This window comes from Perna viridis, chromosome 14, assembly GCF_037379345.1.
Source record: "Perna viridis isolate PV_CMFRI_1.1 ecotype Kerala chromosome 14, ASM3737934v1, whole genome shotgun sequence".
NCBI classification, from domain to species: domain Eukaryota; kingdom Metazoa; phylum Mollusca; class Bivalvia; order Mytilida; family Mytilidae; genus Perna; species Perna viridis.
This window is the reverse complement of record NC_142458.1, coordinates 25404294-25429043: the sequence shown is the minus strand read 5'-3', so window position 1 is coordinate 25429043 and position 24750 is coordinate 25404294. Positions and strand designations below refer to the sequence as shown.

Here is a 24750-nt window from a genome sequence, read left to right as displayed (position 1 = left end):
TGATAACAGGCCTCATGGTTCTAAGTCCTTATTTGGCGGTTCATACGTCTGCAATACTCGAGTTTTTACTTGGACCATATATTTACATGTTCCGCTGGACTCCGGACCCTTATAAAATCCTTGTCACATGACAAATAGACCCACTGGTTCAAAATTCAACTTATTATCTTGAATTTTCAAACTATTTTTTCTTCAAAAAATAAAAAGGCATGATAGAACACAAGAAAATTGGGATTGGGTCTATTATTTATTTTTTTGTTGTCTATATCACAGTCCTTTGGTACCAGGATTTTTTTTTATCACTAAAATGTTATAACTCAGTTTTTCTTCTCTGGGCATAGACGTTACGCATGTTATTGAAACATAAACGGTAACGTCGGAATTAGAAGTTATCACTCAATGTTGGCAACACTTTTCGTTTCGTCGTTAAAGGGGAATTAGCTCGTTCCTTGAAACAAGGCTTCAGTGTAGAGAAATATACATGTTTTACATATAAGTAATTCAAAAGTAATTCTTAAAAAATCTGATAACCGGTACTATGTGAAATTCTGACTTGCATGTGCACCAGAGTGTGGAATGTAACCCTTAATATGAATATTAATATAATTCTTAACTTAGCTACACTAAACATACTCTGCCAAAAAGACAAACAGTAGATTGCATCGATCCCGAGGACCGCGCGGCTGTGTGTGTCGAGGACCGCGCGGCTGTGTGTGTGGGTGAAAATTGTTAGTTCCATTCATCATATTTATTTATGTTTTACAGCTTTTATAATGTAACGAAGCGACGCTATGAAAGAGTTTCAGATGCGTTATTACAAAAGTCATGTACACGCGTGGTATACTCATGTGAAGGTTCCATATTTTTATTTTATTTTAACAATATTGTACAGGTTGACACAATACGTCCTTTATTTAAAATAGAGTTATCTTTCTTTCCTCCGTACTTATAGTAATTTATTGTGTTACATGTACAAGGTCACAATTATTATAATTGTCACAGATTCCCGTTATCAATAAAAGAACCCAAATGATCCATATTTATTTGTGGGAAAACATAACCTTCCCAAAATGGTTTCACGTTGTTATACTGTCTTTATCTTCTTTTCTAATTCAGTTTTTTTTCTTTTCTTTTTTTGCCCATTTTCACTTATCGATGAGAAAAATGCTTATGACTCCATTCTCTACTTTCATTCTATTTCATTGTCTCTTCCGTTTACATGTTCCATAAAAGTAATTAATTGCAGAGATCAATTAAGTGTCTGGTTCTGATTATCTAATTAAGGGGAACATATGTATTTTCTCTATGTTCGAACGATGGAAAATGTTCGAAACGTTGAAGAAGTGAAAACAGAGCAAATCGCAAGACATTTGTTTTGTTCGAGTTTTATCCGTTTTAAGTGTGAATTCCTGTAAGAATCAGGCAGTAGGTAAAACATGGTATGGAAAAAAAAACACCATTTTGATAGTGTAATTTGCCTATTTGCACCATCAGAATCAAGGAAAACAGACAAGATTTTCCATATCATGCTGGATCATTGAGTTACAATTTTATTGAATTGCACTGAAAATGAACATTTCAAGGGCAGATAACTCTGTCAAAAACCTCATTTTTAAAAGATTCATTTGAAAAATTTCTGAGCAAAGCCAGTAATGCAAAGATCAAATAATGGCCTTTTCAAATACAAAAAGTATCCTTTAGTGGTATTATATTGTCAGATTGGTGGGGTTTTGAAATGCATGAATCTGATTTTTACAAACATTTACACTTAAACTGCAAAAATCATGAAAAATGAAGTGTGTGTGTACATAAGTGCATGTACAATTACAAAATTTCATGATTTCGTTGAAGAAAGTGCCAATTGATTAAACAGTTACGTTGGAAACATGCAGTTTTCTGAACAAACGCGGAAAATCATTGACTTCAGACATTTCTTGGGAAAGTAGCAAATAGATTTAACTTTTTCCTTTGTACTAAAATATTTTCAAGTACTAACGTACAATCGCTGAAAGTATGTACATTTGAAGGAAATATAAATCGGAATAAATATTGTGTAAATAAGAACCTACATTGAAATTTAGTAATAGAATTTGATTACTGCACACTTTAAGAAATCTGACAATTTAAAAAATTAACGTTCGTTTTTGCTCTTACCCAGACAGCATTCCTACGTTGGGCCAACGTTGGTTCAACGGAGTCACTTACGTCGGGAGTGCTGATGCTGTGCATTCCTTCAGAGTAAGCGCCCACTTTTTCCCTTAGTTTATCATGTAAATTCTTTACAGTAAGATTATACCAATGACAAGCTGATTGTTGTTTCAAAGGTTGAAACAAGAAAATCTATTATAACATTAGCAGATACTACGAGCATTGGTATACAAAATATTGAAAATTTGCAATTTTTTTTAATTAAATAGACATATGATAACACCTGGCACTGTTTTGCGTTTTGAATGAATTTACATTGAAAATATATATACATTTGTTCAAAATAAAAGACAACTTTGATTTTGTAAAAGGTGTATTATGCTCTCAGTTACAAAGCTGCATAAGGGGGATAATCATGTACACTATTGTTATCATAAATTAGAATTGGTTATTCATAATATTGTTTTGTGTTATTAAGTTCTAAATATTGAACATTAATACTTGTTGCAAGAATATTGAACATGCAGTTAACAGAATTCGAGAAAAGAGCCAACAATACTTTTTTGAAAGAATTAAAATTATATGAATAAATGTATATATTTTGGTGTTTCAACGTTGGGCAAACGTTGGCCCAACTTAGTATCGCAGTCTAGATACAATACAATATTTGCATTCATACACCCGGATTTGCTTTCTAGTTTCACTTTCTTGAGATCGACATACATTTATGCATCAAGAATAATATTAAGTCTTTTTTAACATGTTTGTTACCAAAGTCGTTTCGACGTTGGTTCAGTGTTAGCTCTGGGTTGGACAAATGTAGAAAAATGCAAATCATGTAACCATGGTGTTGATTTAAAAATCAAAATTTAACAATACTCTCACGCAGAGTTCACTTCTAAAACAAGTTTGTAAAGAGAAACGCAAAATGAAATGGTTGTTCAAATAAAGTAAGACCAACGTTGGGCCAGCGTAGAACCTTTTTATGATAGGAAAGTATTTAAAATCTCAAAAAGCCGTGTTTAACCATTTGGATGTCAAGTAAAAACCATTTTGGTTACAAATAAATCAAGAAGAAATATTTCCATAACTACGAACTACTACACTGGGCCAACGTTGGGCCAACGTTGTCTTGCCAACGCCAACTAAAAGCCAACGATCTAACCATAAGCCAACGTTGGCCCAACGAAGACATGCTGTCTGGGTAATATATATATATATATATATATATATATATTTGCATATAATGGGCATTAACCATTTCTTATATCCGAGTTTGAGCCAATAAAATATTTGTATTTACTCAAAATAAAATGTCGTGGCGGATCCAGAGGGGTGCAGTGGTTGACGTCCCCCTTTTCACTGAGAATTTGTCATTTTTATGTGGAAAATTGACAAAAATGACAAATAATGTCCTAATACCGCCTATTTCTGAGGAGCCTCGACTGGCACTCATCCTTTTCAAAGTGCCTGAATCCGGTTCTGAAAAACCTTAAAAATCAAATGGTTGCTCCCATAAAATAATAACAACTGTAATATCAACAATTATACATTATTTTTAGGATCCGAAATCATTCGTTACACGGCAAGCTAATTTCAGTGTCAGTCCCTGTAAGAATCAGGCAATTAGTGAAACATTGTATGAAAAAAAACATCATTTTTATAGTGTAATTTGACTATTTGCACCATCAGATCAAGGGGAAACAGACAAGATTCCCTAAAACTCTGCACCATTGAGTTACAATTTCATTGAAATGCGCTGGAAATGAACATTCCAAGGGCAGATAGCTGCCAAAAACCTATTTTTTCTAAGATTCGATTAAAGAGTTTCTGAGCTAAGCCAGTGATGCGGAGATTAAATAATGGTCTTTTCAAATAGAGAAATTATCCTAGAGTGATATTACAGTGTCAGATCGGTGGGGTTTTGACATGCATAATCCTGATTTTTTTCCCATATTGCCTGATTCTTACAAACACTTACACTTAATCTCTACCCGATTTCGCGCCAGAATTGTGAACACTACTCAGTAGTACGTCGACCATTATAGACCATGACACGACAAAGGAGATTCCTTGTCCCTGCTGAAGAAGAGTTCTGATATTTAATGGTAAGGTTTGGGGAGATTATCATATTTGAGGGACTCGAATTTTACTGTCCCCAATATTTATTTTAAGACGCATGCATGTACTGTGCATGCATACATAGGGACACGCGGTGGGTGTCCCTGTCAGAAGGTAGGAAGTGAATACATGTACTGATGTAGCACACAGATCAGTTAAATGTGCTTTTAATTGGGAACATCTAAATTGATTTTCTATGAAATGTTTTTACAAATCCGCAAAGCCAATGGTTTAGTTCTATACCGAATCCTCGAGGGGGTGGGGTGAAAATTAAAGCAAGTGGGGTGGGGGATGAAAATTAAAGCAAGTGTGTTGGGAACCTTCTATGTGTCAGGGACCAGTCAAAATTTATCACCACATAGGACCGGTGCAAAAAAAAGAGCCTAAATAAAAGCTGCAACCCTATGGCTATTTGACTTGAAAAAAAGTCCTATGTCAACTTGGTAAGAAAAAAGATTGTCATATGTCAAGGTTTTCTTATAAAGTTCTTATTTGAAAATATTATGTTACCTCATACAGTATATTAAAGATCTTATAAATGAGGTCTTGATATAAAGCTATTTCTATTTTAATACATATAATTATTCCAATTACAATGAATTATGTTAAATAGTTGTATTTTCAACTGCATTTATATGTTGTAGACTATTTTTGTTGTAGTAGGTTTTTTTTTTTAAATTAATAAAAAATTTAGTTCAAAGTATTTGTTCGTAAAAAAAATGTCCTATGGATATTATCAGTAAAAAAAAGTGGTATCCTAACAAAAGCATTACATCAAAAAAGTATCTGTCCTGCTATTTGCACTGGTCCTACATTGTATGTGGAGATAAATTTTGTCTGGGGCCTGATAGGAGTGGAGCTGAAATTGTGAAAAAGGAACAATTTTCAAGTTTTCAAATATGTGAATATAGATGTGGAAAAACTAACATAATTATTATAATAGATAAATGAAGGTTATGTCACAAATTATAGACAATAGCAGTGGCAGAACCAGTGTTTTAGGCAATAGGGGGCCCCCAAAAAATTTCTTGACATGGTCACTGGTGAGCATCAAGAAATGATCCGAATTTGCTAGGGGGTTTGGGGGCATGCTTCCAACAAAATTTGGAAGTATTAAACCTCAAATCCTTCATTTTTAAAAACTGCAATTTTCTAAGGTAGCTACTTCAGGTAACCTCCCGGATTTTCTGTCCATCCTGAAAAGATAAGATAACTCTAGAAAAAAATAAATTGAGGGTGGCTCAAATTGATGATTCTAATCGTAAAATTCAGGACTATGATTTGATTAAGGTTGAATTTTTTCGGGTTGATTATACATGTACATGTAATTAGTAGTTGAAGAATAAAGGTATAACGGGTATCAAATGTTTAACAAGGAATGAAATACATGTATGTGAAATTCACAAGTTTTTTTCAGCAATGTTTCATTTCTTTGCAAAAGTTAATTGTCATTTCTGCAGTTGCACTCTGTTACACTTTTGACATGCTGTTAGATTGTTTTCAAATTTACTGGTTATGTATAGAGTGTATATGTGCTGTGAAGTGATGACATGTGCAACCTAGTGGTCACTGTGAGGTTATGAGTTAAGTCCCTTGGTTATAGGTTATTTATTGAGAAAATAGAATTGATAAAAATAAGAACAAAACAACAGTAAAAACATGTATTTGTGCAGGAAAATAAATATCAAAATGTATTATATATATTATTATAAGTTGCCTGTGATTGTATTTGTTGGCTATTTATACATATACATGTACATGTATGTTGGGAGGGAGTTTATGTGTATGCGACCTGTTTCTCAATCTCTAGATAATGGCTATGATTTATTTTTGCAATTTATGGTTACACAGATTTAATTATGAAGTTGACTGTGCAGTGTGTACCAATATAAGATAAGATCTGTTTACAATGTTAGATGAGATACTTTAACCAATCATAAATTCTCAAGAGTGAAAATTTTATTTGAAAACCATGATTGCAAGAAAGCACAATGCAATATCCATACATGTTCATTACAAAACATTTTATAAATTTTGAGGTTAGACAACTGGGAAATGATTGCAAGTCATAAACATTGCACTTCTAATGTTTTTAAATTATCTCCCTTTGATTTTTCTATGTTAATAAAAACCGCCAGCGGGTATCATTATTAATTGTTTTAACAAAATGGGCACATAAAAGTATTTCATTACAAAAGTTACTGTTCAGAAAAAATGTGACTTATACATGAAAGAAATATTTTATGACTTTGATAATTATCATAAACCTCACAAAATGAAACGTTTACAATGGGATGACTAAAAATATCTGTTTTCTTTTTTAAATCTGGGCAAAAATTCTCTTGAGGATAAATCTACAATGTACATTGCCAATAGGGTTTGTTACCTTGACTTGAATTAGAATTTTAGGAAAGTGATATTTGACTCATTGATATTCATTTTATTTGTTCTGTTCTGGATTTTCAAAAAGCTGCATAACACTGCAAAGTTTTCTATTTATTGCTCTTCTAATTACTGCTATCGTGTAGAAATGGAGTTCTTGCATTTTTATCGGTGTTTTTACACAGAAAACTTTTGCTATTACAATCCTTGAAACATTCATCTTTCCCATTTTAGCGTTCGTGCACCCATACAATTGAATGGTAGAATGGAGCTCATTCTCTTGAAACCGTAGAGTCAGGTGACAAGTCCTTTCAATTCTTCTTCAGTAATAGAGTGAACTGTTTTCTGTCATAATACATGTAAATCATCTTCACAATATGGCCTTATTTATATTTATATTTTCCAGCTACATGTACATGTATGATTTATGTAATAATAATAATAATAATGATGATGATATTCCATTTTTTTAGTCATTGTTTATAATAATTATTTTTCTTTGTTCTTTTTTATATTTATTTCATTATTTTTAATAAATTTACTGTCCAGAGAGAAGTGACATTCATGTATTGACCTCAGTCAGGTGTGGTTAAAAGATAAACTGGCGCACTGCTACGATGCATTATGAAATTGGTGTGTGTTTTAAAAATACATCAGAGTTCAACATTAACTATTTACTACAATAAGCTGATGTTTAGGTATGTTAGAATTCAATCCCCATACTTTCCTTTTATTCCAAATTTTTGCAATGTGACGTGTAAAAATTCAAACAATTGATATTGATTCAGTACATGAATACTTTGATTGTTACTATAATTAGAAATGCAAATATCTTTTTATTGTAGGCAACCAATCAAAAAAAAACTTATGATATTTAAAGGTTAATGGCTTCTAAAAAGATTTTGCATTTGAAGAATGAATTTGACTGAATTATTTTTTTTTTCTGAAATAGCTATAGCTGTCTAAGGGGGAGGTGGGGGCTGCCCACTGGATCCACCACTGAAAAGACTGTATTTATTAGCTCAGACACATTAACATTTTTGTATGTACATGTATTTTTTTAGATTAAAAATCCTTTAGTCAGTTTAATTTGTTTACACGTTTTTAAAAAGGTTATGTAGACTCCCAGTGTAATTGTTAAATGAAAAAAGAGGACAAATGTAAAAAAAATGTTTTCATGAAATCTCTCTGTATTTCCGTATACACAATTTTCCGTTCCTGAATTCTTCCTGTACTTTGTAGGTTTTTATATTGACCTTTCACTCAATCCTTCTGTTGGACGACTTGTTTACACCAAAACAATGATAAATTAAACGGTACATGTTTTTGACCAACCCTTTTTTAACTGGATTTCCAGTTTGGTTTTAGCATAACTTTTTACCACCTTTATTTTTAAGCTGTCAACTATGTCATACTGTGAGGAAAGCTAAAGATACCAAAACAAAGGAAATTAACATTGTTGCACATTAAATTTATTGAACACTTAAAAAATTGATACCTACATGTATTTGAAATACTAGGTTTTAAATAATTCCATTCCATCCCCTTTCTGGCTTGTTTAAACTGAAGTCATTAAGGCACTTGACTTGAGTTTGATCAAACATGTATAAAGTGGCACCATTGTTCAATAGAGATTTTCTTACTAAATACAAATGTGAAACAACCAAATGTATTTTATTTTTGAAGTATCTCCTGTGACGAAATCCAAATCAGGATAAGGGTGTACAAGTAGGTCTGTGGCATATATACATGCATAGGAAAAAACAAAGCAAAAAACACTGGCTAATCATAGGTGACAAGTATTTTCAAACATATTATGGCTGAGTCAGTGGTCATTGATCTTTCAATAAGTTACAAGGATCTGTTCATGAACTTTAACTGCATCGTCGTCGTTGTCGACGTGGACAAATTTTCAAAAAATCTTTTCCTCTGAAACTACTAGACCGACAGGTTTTAAACTTGGCATGATTGTTCCTTAAGAGTGTTCTGCACAGAATGACCACTAAAAATAGAACATCCGGGTCAGAAGGCAATTTTTTGCAAATAACTAAAAAATCATTGCCTTAGTAAATTTATGGCCATGGTTATAATGTCAAGCATCATGACACAGACCTATGCCGAAATTTTCAAAAGGGTTTGGCAACTGATGTAGGAGTTACGGCCCCTGAAAGTTTTTTTTTCAGCATTTTTCGCATTCCAACTTTGAAAATCTTCTCAAAATCCATTGCACAGAATTCAATGAAAGTTGACATTTATGTTCCTGAGGATATCCCACACAAAATTGATGTTGGGATTTATGATTCGTGAAAAAAAACATGGCCACTGTTACTAAAAATAGAACATAGGGGTCAGGTGGCAGTTTTTTGCAACTAACTCAAAAATGTTGCCTTTAGCAAATTTCTGCCATGGAAAAATTGTTCAGCATCATAAGAAGGACCTATGCCAAAATTTTCAAAACCATTCATTGACTGATGTAGGAGTTATGGCCCCTGAAACAGTTTTTGTGTATTTTTTTTCACATGAACAACTTTGAAAATCTTCTCTAAAGCTATTTAAGATCATTTAATGAAAATGAGCAGAAAGTTCTTTAGTGTAATGTGCTCAAAATGACTGTTGTGATTTTTAATCTTTGAATAGATATGGCTGCCTATACTAAAAATGGAACTTAGGGGTTGGAAGACACTTTTTTTTTAAATAATTCAAAATTGTTGCCTTTACCAAATTCTGCTTCAGGTCATGAAAATGCTATTAAAAGCATTTCCTGCATTTGACAATTTAGTTGATTTTAACTTAGCCTGTCTCATTCCTCAAGTTTTTCAAATAAGCAAATGGTTATCCAGGTGAGTGATTCAGGTTCTCTTGAGCCTCTATTGAGGGATTATTTTAGATGTAAATTTACATGCAAGTTAATTTCCATTTCAGAGTTTGGAACTTGGAAACTCATGCATATGGTTATGAATGTACATGTATGAATATCTATTGCTGCAAGATGTTAGTTATCTACATATGTTGTTGCTGATGGAGACCTTGTTGATGCTTCTTCAGTGAACACATTCAGGAGAGGCAAATTGATCGACAAATGACAGAATTACATTTACTAGATTATTTTTGTTCTCAAGTGGCAAACTTATATGGTAAGAATAAAGTTCATCTGGTGCAAAGAGCCATGTGAGCTACTGCTATCACCATAAGTGTTTCGTCGTCATCCATAAACTTTTTCAAACATCTTCTCCTTTGAAACTACTTGTAACTAAACCTTGCTTGAATGTTTCTTAGGATATCCTTAACAATTCATCTGTGGGGATTTTTTATCTAGCAAAATATATTACTGCAGTTACTTTTAGTAGACTGCATGATCAAATGGCCGAATTGTGCTTTTTACTTCCTTACTCCCCCAACTTGGTGAATGTATTTTCAAATGAAGTTAAATGGTTGTATGCATACTATTCTTGTGTTTTGTTATTTTTTATGTTATAAATTTCAAAAATCTTAAATCTGTGAGACAACTGGACAGAATTCAATGAAAGTTGATATGACTGTACCTTAGGAATAATTGTTGGGATTTTTTTATCCAAGAAAAAGCATAGTCGCTTAAATAAAATATACATGTAGAATGTTGCTTATCAAACCAAGTGAGCGATTCCAGCTTTTAGAGCTTCTGGTTAAGATTTTTGTAGTACTTCCATTGATAGATCTGCCAGTCCATATATTATTAAATGGACCTGTAAGATATTATATTGACTAGCTTGCTTTCAAATTATGAATGTACAACATGGTACATGTAGATAGAAATTTTTCAATTGATGAAATGATCTTTCTGATAAGTCCTACCAAAGTCTTCTTGGTTCAAAACTGTCCAACAACTCCTTGTTGGAGATACTGACCTTGAAAGACAAAAATTGCACAAGGTGAGCAGTTCATACACATGGGAGCCTCTTACTGTTGTTTTTGTTCATTTTAGTAACCTTTTTCAATTTTGATTAATAAATAATCAGTGATTTATTATATTTTAAAAACAATGGCAGTTGTGTCTCGTTTTCATTTATCCCCATGCAGTTTAGAAAGGCAGTCGTAATATTCATCATTCAGTCTATTATTCAGTTTAATTTGTTAATTCTAAATCAGATTTGGAAATTAATTGTAGAACTGTGTAATAACTGTGCTGTATTGTTTTGTATTTCAACTATGGTTCAACAAGTAAACTATTTCCAATATATAAAAGTGATTGAAAATGTTCTCGATACTAATGCTCCCCTGATTGAACTATTAATACATGTACACCACATATGTTGCTTCTGGGGTATTGGTTATTGTACTGAAATCATTTCTTACTTAAACAATCAGAAAGAAAAACTCTACTTTAGCTTCACTTAAAACTTTTTTTGAATTGACCAAATTTGCTATTATGTATTTCATGTGTATAAATGTTTAAATAATGTTGATTTTAATGTAATTTTACTTCCATTTCAGAGTTTGAAGCTTGGCTACTGTTTTATGGTCATGTGTATCATCCCAAGACGTTAACTACCTGCCTACACTGTTGATGGAGTCCTTTGTTAATGCTTCTCCAGTTAACACATCCAGGGGAGGCAAATTGATCATGCTGTCAGAATTATTTCTGTTCTCAAGTGGCAGGCTTATATGGTAAGAATAGTTGAATAGTAATTTTTTAAAAGAAAAATAAAGAAAGCAGGAACCACTGAGTCATCCACTGGATAAGTCTTATAGAATATATACAAGTTATCCAGTGGATAGCTGTTTGTTCAACAGATAAAGTTTTGAACAGCTGGACCCAGATCTCTGTATTTCCTGTTCTTCTCCTGTCACACTTCATAACATGCTGAGAGCAAAGGAAAGTTACTTATATTGTCAGTTTTTGCTTTATTCTGTAATCAGGAAGATAATTTTGATGCAAAACTTCCCTGTGGAATGGCAAAAATAAAATAAAAATCAAGAATGCTCTTGCATGGTCATGTGGCTTTCAGCATTGACAGTTGTCCCTACCTTCAGGATTCAACATTAAATTCTCTGTATGCATCAAAATCATGTGGAAACCTCAACTTTCAACTTTCTTTATTGCTAAAAATTCCATATGATAAATTCACATCAAAATTAGCAAAATATTTTGTATTTGCATATCTGTTGCCATGGAAACCAACATTTGGTATCTACCTTCACTACCATAAAGGTATTGTTTCTGTTTTCAATGAACTCGTTACCATAGAAACCACTGTTTGTAAGAATCGAGCAAAATGGGAAAAATCAGAAAAGCAAAAAATGCATGTCAAAACCCGACCAACCTGACAATGTTACATGTATATCATTCGAGGATACATTATCTTTTTGATAAAAACATTATTTGATCTCTGCATCATTGGATTTGCTCAGAAATTTTTCAGTATAATGATTAAATGAAAATCAGGTTAAATTGACTTCAGAGTTAACACTATCAAAATGATGGGTTTTTTCATACCATGTTTCACCCACTGCCAGATTCTTACATGGACTGATATTTAAATCTGTTATTGCGAAGTAGTTCAAAAGAGCATAAAAAATAAGATCTTCAAGGTCAAATTCTCGTTTCAAGATCATTCAATAGGTCATCTTCACAACTTCTGTTTTTATGAATATGAATTTTCTCATGACCTTAATCTTTTATTTTCACCAAGAAATATATTATACCCCTATAATCACCTTGCCTGTCTGTCCATCAACTACACACAATTTTTTTTTTTAACAGATTGCTCAGCTTCTATTGGAGGAATGCTTACATAATTGGTATATTTTGACTTGTACTTCTCCATACCTTTTTTTTTTTGTTCCTCAATCATCTACTTCCTGTTCACCAGTTGTGGGGTCATTGCATCAGTTCCTAATAGACTTTATATGGATGTATAGGGAGAGCACAACAGGGAAGTGGACCACAAATATTTACAGATCTATTATTATCTGTCATCATACCTGTTAATACATGTACATTTACTTAGCAAGTGTTGATGGGAAGTAAATAGAGATATGAATGTCTGCCCATCCTTCCGTTGCATGGACTGCATGGACCAATCTCTATTATTCTATCTGAACACCACAAAGTAAAACTGAATGAAACTTTCACAGGAACTTCATTATATGTCCTCATTGTGCATCTTCTATTTCAGATTTTGATTGGAATCATTTTGGGGATTTCACATAGCCCACACAATGAGAATGGATATGATGAATATGTCAAAGATACAACAACTCCTGCAGGATGAAATGTGTCTGCTCAAGGAAACTCTTACACCACAGGACAGGCTGCAGCTGGTGTGCCAAAACAACATTTTGTACAGGTACAGTGAAATAGTTGCCACCATATACTTCAGCTACTCTATACTAAAGTGAGAGGGAAAACCATTTCTTATCTGTTTCTCCTCCAGTATACTTTATAATGGAATTGAATGACACTTTCACAAGTTGTATCATATTCTTATTGTGCACCTCCAATTTTAGATTTTTATATCCAAATCAATATGGAGGTCCAAAGATGCATGTTATCAAATAAGGAGTGGGGTATCAAATTAGTCAGCACTAATTGCGGGACCACACATTTCTTGTTAGCTCACCTGACTGAAGGGCAAGTGAGCTCTTGCCATGGGAAGATTTTTTGGGGTAATTGCCCTTTTCCACGTATTTTTCCCCCTATTTATTCCACTTTAAAAAATCTTCTCCACTGAAAGTACTGGACAAATTAGAACCAAACTTGGTAAAAATGTTCTTTAGGGTATCCTGCATAGAACTAATTTAGTGATTTTTGATCCTTTGCAAAAACATAGTTGCCATTACTAAAAATAGAACAAAAGGGTCAGACAGAAGTTTTTTGCTAGAGTCATTGCCCTTGAAAGGTGAAGATTTTTTTTTACAGTTTTAGCCAGTATCTTGCAAGCTACAATAGATTGAAAGAAACTTTCAATTGATGATATGATCCTTTTGTTAAGTCTTACCAAAGTCTTTATTGAGTCAAAGTTGTTGCTCTTGAAAGTCCAAAAAATGATCAGGTGAGTTATTCAGGCTCCTGGAAATTGCTTGTCTATTTGGTCTCATCAATATTAGGCAAAACAAAAAAATATGTGTTTACTGTACCCCAACCGACCCTATTTTTTCAATGTCGACCTTAAACTTTTTCCGTAAATTTTGCCATATCTGCCGCTTTCGATGTTGTTTACAGTAGAACCTTGTTAAGTCAAAGTCGAAGGGACCATGCAGACATGTTCTGAGTTATTCGAGGTTTGAGTAATCTGAGGTCGAGGATAAACCGGAAATATAAGTAGTTTGGTCAATGATTGTTTCTGCATGTACATCATTTGTTGTGCTTCTACATGTACATGCATTTCACTTTACACGGTACTTCGTAATGTCTTGTGTTTCATATTGGAATTTTTTTTTTTTTTGGAATGTTGTATATCATGTTTGAAATACTGAACAGCACCGAGTGAAATTCCTGTTTATTTTTTTCTACATTGAAAACATCATAGTTCATAACATGCTGCTCTGTCTTAGTCTGTAATTTAAAGAGAAATCTTACCAGCTGACCAAGTTCAATTGCTTATCAGTGATCGGTTCGCACCCTCTATTCAGAAAACCTGGCTGCGGCCCTGACTGGGAACATCCAATAAAACACTGCTATCTATATAATAATTTAATTTGTTGCTAAACACCAAAATGTGACTTTAATTTGCATGAGACATCTGTTAAAATTTCCCAGTCACATTAAATTTTATTTCAAGAATCAAAGACTATCCATAATTCAGAAAAAAATACATATAATTCTACCAGTTCCTTTAAATCTTCAATATGATAGATTTCTGGCTTGTCTATAAACACCAAAGATATTTTAATTTGCAGTAATATAGAGACACAACAAAACAAATTGTGCATTTTACATGCATACATGGACATTTGTTCCACCTTCATACTTTTTGTTCATTGTTGAAAATTTTAATGATATAACATAATCATGTTGTCAGGTATTTTATATTCACTGAAATAAAACAACTGATCAATACACATGCCGCTACTAAATTTGGAGATTCACAATTAAAATTCAAATTAAATCAATCTATAATGAATTTAATACATTGGTGCATGAACAAGTTGTTGCAAGTAACAACTATACATCAGAGAAACATAGTAAGTATCTGACATCTCCAACAGAAATACCAATATGCAAATATAACTGCAAAACTAAAAAAAAAAAACAAAAAAAAAACCTACAGACATTTTTTTTTTCAGCAGGGTACAGTAAATACACATACATTTTTTGTTTGGCCTAGCAGTATTGTCCAGAGTATAGACCTCTTCTTATATTGTGGTACCCAAAGCAAAGAAAGTTTAATGGGTATTATGAAATATTTTTTACCAAATGTCTGCAAGGGGAGAATTACATGACAAAACCAGTAAGTTAGTTGAATTAGAACCAAATTTGCTATCCTGTATTTTATGAATATAAACAGTGTTCTAGGATTTTTCAGAAACTGAGGTTTTCTCGGGAAAAATCTATGTAAAATCAACTTTCCCACAGTCAACGACTGCTTTCCTAACAAAACAAATCCTTACAGCATATGAAGTTTTCAACGTGCCACAGGAAAGTGTAACTAAGTACCTAACTTTCCCTGACCCAAATTTCACTTTCCCCGGGTAATGGAAAATAGGAATCCTAGAACACTGATAAATATTCAGATGATGTAAATTTTCAAGTAATTTTACTTCCATTTCAGAGTTCGAAGCAGGGATACTGTTTTATGTGTGTATGTACCTTTTGCTGCAAGATGGCACACACATCTACACATGTTGTTGATGGAGCTAGTCCTTGTTGATGCTTCTTCACAGTGTACTCAAATATACAGGACTGGGAAACGGATCATGTGGACATAATTTGTTCTCAAGTGGCAAGCTGATATGGTAAGAATATTGTTGAAAAGACCAGTATAAGGGAAGCAGAAATCGTGGGGATTGGAACTCTATAATTCCTATTCCTAACTCATAAGAAGTTGAAAAACCATAATAAGATTGATGTCCGTTTATTGTTACATTCTACAAAAAAAGGGTCTGTAGGCAGGCATTTTCATTTCATCTATTTTTTTTTTCTGCACAGGCTTCACCTTTTTTTCAACCAAATCAAGAGGAGATAATACAAGATCATTTCTTCTAAAACTCTCAAAGTTGGAAGGAAATTACTAAATTATCAATACCTGTAGATCTAGATGTGCACCACATTTGCTACTGGGGTATTTGCATTTCCCTGAAATCATTTCTTACCAAAAAAGGGTGCCAAAATGGCCAAAATAGGGGTTCAATTTTCGATAAAACAGAAGAGATTTATCAAATGAGTAATAACATTGGGTTTGTATGCAATAACATTTTATAGTTTCATTTTTAGGTGAGAGATATACACCTCAAATGGATGAAACAATATTAGTAGATGTTGTTTATTATACCCTACGCAAAGAAGTAGTGGAGGGTATAATGTTTTTGACCTGCTTGTCTGTCAGATTTATTTTTTGTTCCACTATGATGATTTTTACCGAATTGAAGGACCTTGAACTTAGCAAAATTCGCAGAAATTACAGTTTTCTGAACTTTCCTAAATGCTGACAGATATTGACCAGATTTTTAGTATATATGTTCACCGTGATTAGTTACGGGTCAAGTTCTTGCTTCATTTCACTCCAAAGATTTTTATCGAAATTACGAGCCTTGAAGTTCATTCATTTTAAGCTCAATTGGGACAGTCAGTGTGAGTTATTGCCATTACTTTACGTCTGTCTTCTGTTGTGATTAAACTGTTGCACCTTATAAATATTTTACTTCCAGGTTTTTGTCCAGGTCTGTAGGACATGATGTAAAGGCCTTTAACCAAATGTGACAAAACTGTTAGAATAGAACTTTCCAGAGTTTAATGGTGACATTTGCCTAATCCGGGATAAGTATTCCATAGCAAGAGATACTAATGTTAGCATCCAAGATATTTATTGCAGTTGGGAAAAAAGAAGGATGTTGAATGTGCTTGGACTTTAATGTATTTATGTATGTATGCTGTCAGGTATTTTTGTGTAAGCACACACATTTATCCATTTTGTAAATGCATTGGGATTTTCCAATATTGATTCAGTCTTTATGTACTTGTATGCTGTATTGTAAGTTCTATGATTTTTGGCTATATCACAGAACTGATCATAATCAGCTACATGGCTTTGAGTCCCAGAAATTTTTGATCTTCTTTAACATCAACAGACATGATTTATTTTTCAAATTCAGATTTTACTGTTGTGCTTCTTATTCCTACTGTATATTTAATTCCAATGTTGTCAAATTTCATTTTTTTTTTTTTGCATATTAAAATCATACCTGTACCTTGAAAATTTGTTAAAACCAAACACGTCTTTATCCGACCAGTATTAAAGTCCAAAAGGGGTTTGTATGTTTTACAGGCAGATTATTCTAGACCAGTCATATATTCAGTAGATCTTTTTTTGGGTTGGCTATAATTTGATATTAACTTTTCTCATATTGTAGATCTAGTCTCTTGTTTTATTGTTGACATTTTCCTTTATATTACATGAGAGTAACACATCAATGTTCTGACTATATCTTCATCTTGGATCATTTCCTGTATCTTTTCATTTTCATACCAGATTTAAGTAGTAGTTATTGTTTGGACCAGTAATTGTTAGAATGTTCAATATTTATAGGGTTTCTGTGTATATTTTTTCTTCAGCAATAGTATATGTACCTTGGCTTTTCAATTATTTTTGCTTTATATTTTATCTGCCAAAACTAAATTATAGTCGGCGTCACATAAATAACATACTGTTAAAATTTGAATAAAAATATTTTCTACGACTTTATTGACACCTACCGTCGTTTAAATTGTCTTAAATGACTTGCTCATTCGTTTAGCCAAACGGCTTCTCCCTAAACATTGAATCGTTAAATTCCGGTCAGATTTTAATTCTAGGTGGCAATATTTACATTGTAAAAAGTCGGCCATGTTTACAGTGATCGGGTTGCTAGGAGATGTTGTTTACGTTTAAATGGTTTGTCCAAAAACCGAAGAACCCAGAATGCAATTCGGCGTTATTTCGGATATCTCGGATTTATTTTACGCGAACAACGTATAATACCGAGAAGTTGATCAAGCAGACGATTGTCACCGGAGTTCGACGGGAACTTACGCACTTCGTTTGTAAACAAATCGTCCCGTAAAAACCAACATGGCGGATATTAGTATGGGATTTTCCCGTAAGGATTTGTTACGCATGATTTAAGCTAATAAGCGACTTGTTTTTGAGAAGCTGTTTGCCTAAACGAATGAGCAAGTCATTTAAGACAATTTAAACGACGGTTGGTGTCAATAAAGTCGTAGAAAATATTTTTATTCAAATTTTAACAGTATGTTATTTATGTGACGCCGAGTATAGTAATCATGTCTGAAATTGCTATAATACTTTGAGTTTTAATGATCCCAGATAAATCTTCACAATATTAATATTAACTTTATCTGATAAGGTTAATAATAAGAACCAGCAGTCCTTTTCACACAAAAATCTTAAGTGTAAAATTAGTCGTAAGTTATGATGTCATAATAGAGTCAAGTATTGTGATGTCACAACTTACGACTAATTTTACTCTTATGATTTTTTGTGAAAAGGTCTGCAGATCATGATGACAAACTTTTCATAGAACATGATCATAAGATATTTTATTCTACTTTAGGAAGTAGACCTCAGGTTAGGCACATATCTCTTGCATATCACTGGAGCCTTTGTATTCAGCATTGTACATTAATCTCGTGTAAGCATCAAAGTAAATAGGACTGATTTCATTCTGTTTCAAATGAAAGCTTGATAAGTGTTGGTGAAATTGAAATTTCAAGAGTTATGTCCCTTACCTTAAGTCGACTTCCTTAAATGTTTTTCAAGTCTTTAACATCTAAGATAATTATACTTTCCCTGTTTCATATATAAATGAGTTTGGGAATTTTGAGACTTTGATCATCATGGAACGGCTTTTTTTTTATAGATTTTTTGGAATGCACTGTGTCCATAAGTCTGTCCATCTGTCCTTCATACTTTTACTGCCTTATATAACTTTTTGTATGTGTGGGGATTTATCTAGCACCACAACCTACTTGATGTTGAAATAGTTCCTGGTATGTTATTTTGTATACTACAGGTCAACAGTTCTAGTGTACATAAAATTCTGTAGGTTGTTATCATTTCTTTACTTAAGTTTATGTACAGATTTTGAGCTGATTTGATGTATGAGAGTGTACAGTTTAAGTGATCTATCTCCTTTATTTAGCTTTTTTTTGCCTTTTTTGCATTTTAATTTGTTTGGTTTTTTTCTTTTTGTTTTTTGTCTTTGACTTAAAAAAAACATCTTAAGCATCAAGTGAAAATCATTTTAAATGGGTTTATTTCATGGGAAAAGCTGAATATTGATGGAACTTAGATGTGTATGAAACTTGGTTATTGGGAGATGTTTTCAGAGTGAACAAAAGTGGGTATCATAGATAGGGTATCCTAGTTTTTTTTTTTATCACAAAAAAATCAATGAATTATGGGGTTTCTTGATGTAAAACATGAATTTTTTTACTGTATTTGACCAAAGGGGGGGACCATCTTCTAATCTGTAACTTCTCTTAAACTGATGAATGCAGATCAAATTTGCAAAAAATAATGTTAATTAGTAAAACAACCAATCTCATTCATGAAAATCCCTTTTTATGTTTATTAAATCCTTTCATTTGTGCATTTCTTCTACTCATACAATGTAGCTTGGACATAACTTTGATTCTCTCTACAATACAATTTATTACTGAAAACAAGTGATTTTTTTTTCTCTTTGAATGACACTCAAATTAGATTAATTTCTCTTACAATTAACAAGTATCTTTTTTTAAAAGGATAGAAATAGTACAAAAAATTTAGCTTGAAAGAGGCTGGTTTATCTAACAATTTTTTTTAATTTAAAAAATAATAAAAATGTTGGAAAGGAAAAAATAAAGCTTCAAGACAATTCTTTATATAATAAAAATTTTAAAAATCAAAAACAAGAAAAAATTAAAAAGAGAAAAAAGATTGTTCTTTATCTAATAAAAAATAAAAAAGGAAAGAAATTAAAAGCTTAAAAGGCAGTTTTTTTATCATTTAGAAAAAAATAAAAATAAAAATTATAACTTAAAAACAAAATTAAAAGCTAAAAAGACAATTCTTTGACAAAATTTCAAAGAGAAAATTAATTTAACAACTTAAAAGATAGTGTTTATCTAACAAAAAAAATAAAAAGCTTAAAAAAAACAATTTTTAATAAAAAAAAAAGTATTTTAAAAAATAATTATATGGGGAACAAAAGAGCTTAAATGAAAATTCTTTATCTAACAAAAATAATTGTCTTATTTTGACTTTAAGGCGAGCCTATAAAGAAGACATACTTGAAGCAGGATCACAAGAAAGTGCTTTTCATAGAAGGCAGTAATCCAGCAATACTTAATCTGCTAGCCCTACTGTACTGGAAAAATCACTTGAGTGGTAGTGATGTATTGGCAGCTGAGTTGCATTAAGCATGCATGCATCCTTTGTAAGGAGCACTGAGATTAACATCTCAATAGAGTTTCAAAACACTGACACCTCTGGTTTCAGGGGTTCATCTTGGAAAAATGAAAATTAATAGATTGGATAAACGATTTCAATCAATTTGTTTGATCAAATGGAACCAGAAAAGTATCATTTGTAGAGACTCATTATTCTGAAAACTGTAATAAAAATCAATTGAGTGGGGTAAAAAAAATACGGTTGGTGGGTTAGGAGAAACCCCAGGGGGATACTCAGAAATGCTATAATTTTAGGGCCAAATTGTTTATACCCGTACTTATAAAAGTGGGGTTGTGGGGCTACATTGTAATCACCTTGTCTGTCCATCCATCTGTCTGTTACACTTTTAGTTACATTTTCTCAGCTTCTATCAGAGGGAATACTTAAATATAAGGTATATTGCTTTTGCATGATGACTTGTACCGTGTCTCCCCTTATCAGATTCCTTGCTCATTTACTGCCTGCTTATACCTTTTTCAGGTGGTACTTAATGAAAATTTTTGTAATAGATATCCCAGCTTCTATTTGCAGGGAATGCCTAGATATTTGGTATATTACTTTTCATGATGACCGTTTTCATGTTCCTCACTCATCCACTTCTGTTAACCAAGCAACTAAATAATTTTCGGGGGTACATAACAGCAGTTTTCTCAGCTTCTATTTTATAAGAGGAAATGCTTAGATATTTGGTATATTGCTTCTGCATGATGACCTGTACTGTTTCTCCTCTTTGTAGGTTTATCTCTCATCTACTTTTTGATTACTGATCAACTTAGTAATTTTTCAGGTGGTTCATGTACATAATGGAAATTTTCAAAACAATTTTCTCAGCTTCTATTTGAAGGAATGCTTAGATATTTGGTATATTGCTTTAGCATGATGACTTGTACTTCGTCTCTCTTTCCCAGCTTTGACTGAAATGGTTGAGTGGGGAAATTCTTAGCATGATAAAGGGTGTGACATCTTATTGATTTTGGAATTTTAAGGGGTTGTGAAAATACTCTTTTGGTGGGGGGGTTATGATAAAAAAAAATTGAGTAACTCCCTGGGCTGGAACTCCAGGTGATATTTGTCCCCTGCTGCTTCGTGGAATGGTGCATAGAAATATAGGTGTCTGTTCATGCCTCTGTCTGTCTGGTGACACTTATGGACTATTCTACTCGGAAACCATTCGATAGATTTTGTTCAAACTTTGTGGGATTGTTAGTCACCATATAAAGTTAGTCATATTGCGCAGCTATTATGATACAACATATTTGACAGGAACTATGGGACTTTGTTGAATTTGTACACATTGTATTATATGAAGACTTTTGTGACACAACTCTTCAGAAATGGCTCTACAGATTTTATTCAAATTTTGTAGGATTGTTAGTCACTATATGTATAAATGTATCTAATTGCCCTCTTTTTTGAATTGACAAAATGTACAGAAGTTATGAAACTTTGTTGAAATAATACATATTTCACAATAGGAAAAATTTCTAGATAAAAAATCCTCAGACATCGCTCTACATATTTTGTTCAAATTTTGTAGGATTGATGGTCACCACATGTAGTTGATCAATTTGCCCCTTTTTTTGAATTGACAAAATTAACAGAAATTATGGGACTTTGTTGAAATAATACACATTTCCCTATAGGAAAACTTCATGGATGCAACTCCTTTGACACCACTCTGTAGATTTTGTTCAAATTTTGTGGGATTGTTTGTCACCACATGTAGTTGATCATATTTCCCTTATTTTGAATTGACAGAATTTTTGGGACTTGGTTGAATTTTTACATTTTATACTATATGGACACTTAGTTGATGCAACTCCACAGAAACTGACCGCTATACAGAATTTGTTCAAATTTTGTAGAATTGTTAGAAACAATATGTATTTGATCATATTGTCCCCTATTTTGAATTGACAAAATTACACAAGTAATTGGACTTCGTTGAATTTATTCATATTTCACTATAGGAACACTCCTCAGAGACCACTCTACAGATTTTGTTCAAATTTTGTGGGATTGTTTGTCACCACATGCTGTTCATCATATTGCCCCCCTATTTTGAATTGACAGAATTTACGGGACTTTATTGAATTTATACATTCTACACTATTTGGACACATTGTAGAAGGAACTCCTCAGAAACCACTCTGGGATTTTGTTCAAATTTTGTAGGATTGAGAGAGATTGGGTTTTGGAACTTACTTTTTCTTGTGGCAGCAGGGGACACATGGCTACTTTTACATTTTTTAGACCTAGTTAAACAATATGTGAAAAAATTAGTCAGACTATTTTTGTTAAAAAAATGAAGGTGGTAGATAAATATTGATGTTTGAAGGAGTTTGACCACAGCTGATTTTAATATTATACCTCAAAAGAATTGGAGCTTTTTGGTTTCAATTAATTGAAGTCAGTCAGTGTTAAGTAACCCATTGATCTGCCACTGCTCATATTTTACCCTGAAATTACTAATAATGTAGTTTTTGGGTCCGACTTGGGTCTATTGTGGCCGATTTACACCAAAATACTGTTTGACTTTACTATTTCAGAAAAACGGGTATATATTTTGCTTGAAGTCAATTGTGGCCAAACTTCTTACATCAACATTTATTTATCGTTTCTCTTTGGACTTCGTTCATAGCTCTTTCTCTTTTACTTGTTAGCTGAACCATTTTTAATTGAGATTTTGGCTGCATTATGCATCAACTGTCTGTAATTTTTTCAGCATTTTGTTTTAACTACACAACTCAGATGATTTTTATCATAGAGAGCAGGAATTATGTATGTAAAAAATGATGCTTTTCTGGGTACATCTGATCAAATGAATTGGCTACCGTTGTTTGTTTAATCATTCAATTTTCATTTCTCCAAGATCAACTTCTCAGAAACCACACGTGCCAATGTTTTGTAACTCTGTTGGGGTGTTGACCTCAGTGACCCTATGAAGGAAGTATGTATGTTTGATGTGGCTCTGTTGTCTTTATGTTACTACCACTCTGATTATCTGGTACATATGGGATGGCAGATAAGTGTTGTTGGATTCCTGTCTTCGTTTGAAAGCATCATCTTGTGATCTTGCTTCATGCATGTCTTCTTTATAGTCTTACCTAAAAAAATCAAAATAAGGCAGTAACTTTTGTTAGATACAGAATAATATCGCCTTGTGCACATCTACTTTTCAGACTCAGCTAAATTGTAACAAGAAGACCCTTTTCCAGAATTTAATGAATTATTTCACTTTTTTTCTTGTATATTTAATTTTTTAGGACGTCTCATTGGCAAGAAATGTTTTCATTTTTTTTTCAACACCCCATCATGTAGATAGGAAATAAATTTAAACCCTCCTTTGGACTTTTATAGAGTTTAATGCCTACTTTAAAAAATCTGAGAAGAAAAACACAATTCAAAGACCTTGTGTTTATCTCCTTTAAAACATACCCTATTGGCTGGAAATTTAAATTGTTCTCCGTTGATTTTGACTCCATGAAAATAGAAAAACAATCAAGAACCTCCTTCCAGACTTTAATTTTTAAAAAAATGAAAAAAGTACAAAAATAAAGGAATGAAATATAAATTAAAAGCTTTAAAAATAGTTTCTTATCTAACAAAAAATAAAAATTGAAAAAAAAATTAAAAAGGCAAAAAAGAAAAAAAAAAGATAAAAAGGAAAAAATACCTCTCTAACAAAATTAAAAAACTTAAAAAAAAATTAAAGCTTTTGAAAGTTTATTTTATCAAATTGAAAAAAATAACAATCAGTTTTGTATCTAACAAAAATAGAACAACTGAAAAAAATTAAAAGTATGAAATACTAAAAATAATTTTAGATAAAAAGCTTTTAAAATATTCTCATTTTGTTTTGGCACTCCTCCATGTAAATTTAACAGAAATATAGAAAAATCTTTCTAACAAAAATTAAAAACTAAAAAAAAAAAAAAAATAAATGGAAAAAGAAAAAAAAAAGAAAACCTTCTCAAACAAAAAATAAAAACTTAGAAAAAAGAAAAAGTTACATTTAAAGGCTTTTAAGTCAATTTCTTGTCTAACAAAAATTAAAAACTGTTAAAAAAAAACAAAACAAGCAAGAAAAAAGTAAAAAAAAAAAATATATATTAAAAACTTTAAAAAAAAAAAACAAAACAAAGAAGAAAAAGTATATATAAAAATTGTCTAAAAATAATTAAGAATTAAAAGAATAAAATATCAAAATGCCCAATTCAAAGTCCCCTATGTTAAATTTCTAGCCCCCTCCCAACATCTCTTTTATAAATGTATGGTCCATGTTTAATAAAATATTTAAAAAAAATAAATATATAACAAATTACAGGCTTTAAAGACAGTTTCTTATCCAACAGAAATTAATATATATATATATATATAATTTAAAAAAAAAACTTGTCTAACAAAAATAAAAAAAATACAAAAAAAATTAAAAATCAGTTTTGTATCTAACAAAAATTAAAAACAAACA

General features: G+C 32.0%; 1 long non-coding RNA gene across 1 annotated transcript; it reads left to right on the top strand.

The window, feature by feature from the left end:
- Positions 1-11168: 11168 nt before the first annotated feature.
- On the top strand, positions 11169-17462 carry LOC148598763 (uncharacterized). The gene is made up of 4 exons (XR_015918521.1): positions 11169-11295; positions 12807-12977; positions 15402-15585; positions 16498-17462. It is a non-coding gene; the product is annotated as an uncharacterized LOC148598763 (long non-coding RNA).
- Positions 17463-24750: the final 7288 nt, after the last annotated feature.